Raw genomic sequence first — 1591 nt, 5'->3', positions numbered from 1 at the left:
GTATAGAGGTCTCTGAGTTTATCAGTTCCCCTATTCCTCCTTCTGGGGGAAGCTGTGTTCTAGTTCTCAGTGTCAAGCTTATAGCTAGAATAAATCTGGTTCTTATTTTACTTCGCTGTTTCAGAGCAGACAGGCATTCTTAGTGGAAGAGAGAGATGGAATACAGGGCGGTTGTGGCAGCTGGGGTGTGATTTGGCAATAGCTAGGTCAGTTGGGTGGGCCGGAGCACATTAGGATCAGGGAGCAGCGACTGTCTTTTGTTCTGTTTGTACAGCACCAACCTGGTCCATGACTGGGGTTCTTAAGCACTATGATAATACAAGTAATACATGATAAGCAGCTCCCATGATAGAGTCTGTGTCAGTTGGGAGTAGTTATGGCAGTTGAAAAAACACAAGGGACTGGATGTGTCATTTGGAGTAAGAGCAGGGACTGGCTGCGATGACGCAGGAGTGGCTGTGCAAGTTGGGGTGAAATTGAGAGTGACTATGTGAGCTGGGGGGCGGGGAAAAGGATCTTGTGAATTAGGAGCCTTGGTGATTGTAGGGTGGCCACTCATGCATTCCCAGACTACCAGACATTTGGTAATTCCAGGAATGGTGTGACCTACCCCCCACAACATGCCACATGGGGGGGGAGATGTCATTTTGGGGAGTGCACTGCCCTGCTCCTGTGACCTCACCTGCACGGTGCGGGAGGTCACACAGTGGAGCAGCCTGCTCCTCAACATGGTGTCTCCAACACCCAATACGGCCCAAATCCACCTCTGGTTCGGTTTCAGTCTCAGGCAAGGGACAACCCACCCAACAGGTGGCCTGTCGGGTTCACAACCTCACCAGCAGCTTCCCCGGCGAGAGCTGGGGAAAAGGCTGGGAGCGGCTGTGCCCGCGGGAATCCGCAGGCGCTGCTGCTGTTCGAGCCTGTGCCGGCCCGCCAGGCCTCTTCCAGCCGGCCCTCTGGCCTCCCCCAGCACGGGAGGGAGGCAGTGCCGGGCCTGGACGCGTCGCTCTCGATGGGGGTGGCAGGAGGCCCAGGCCTTTCCAGACAGGCCACGGCGGCAGGAGGCCTTCGGCCCCGAGGCTGGTTGCAGGGCCCGCCCCCCGGGGGGGTGGGGGGGGGAGAGCCTGCCACAGCGTGGGGGGGAGCACACGGGGCCCGGGTCAACGGACGGCTCGCGCCCCCTGGCGCGTGGGGCCAACGCGCCGGCCTGTGTGTTCCCCAAAGGGGGCGTTACCCGCGACACCCCTCCGGGGGCCTCTCCTCCCGCCTCGCTCCGTCTTCCCAGGGCCCCCAACGGGGCAGCCCGCCCCGCTATGGGCCACAGGACCCCTCCCCCGCTCTGAGGGGACACCTGCTCCCCGCCCGGCGCTTCCCTCGGACGCCGGAAGGCGCGAGGCCGTTGGGCGTGCTCTGACCCCGGAAGGGCTTGGGGAGGGCTCGGCACTTCCGGCGGTGGCGGGCCGGGTCCTTGCCGGCGGTGGGTCGCCAGCGGCGGGGAGGTGCCTGTCGCCGCTTTCCCCGCGGGGCCGTGCGGCGGCGCCTCTCCCCGGCATGCTGGGGCGGCCGCCCCCCTCGCCGAGCGCCGCCTCCT

Source organism: Natator depressus, chromosome 8, assembly GCF_965152275.1.
Source record: "Natator depressus isolate rNatDep1 chromosome 8, rNatDep2.hap1, whole genome shotgun sequence".
NCBI classification, from domain to species: domain Eukaryota; kingdom Metazoa; phylum Chordata; order Testudines; family Cheloniidae; genus Natator; species Natator depressus.
The sequence above is the reverse complement of the archived record's forward strand: the minus strand, read 5'-3'. Positions refer to the sequence as shown.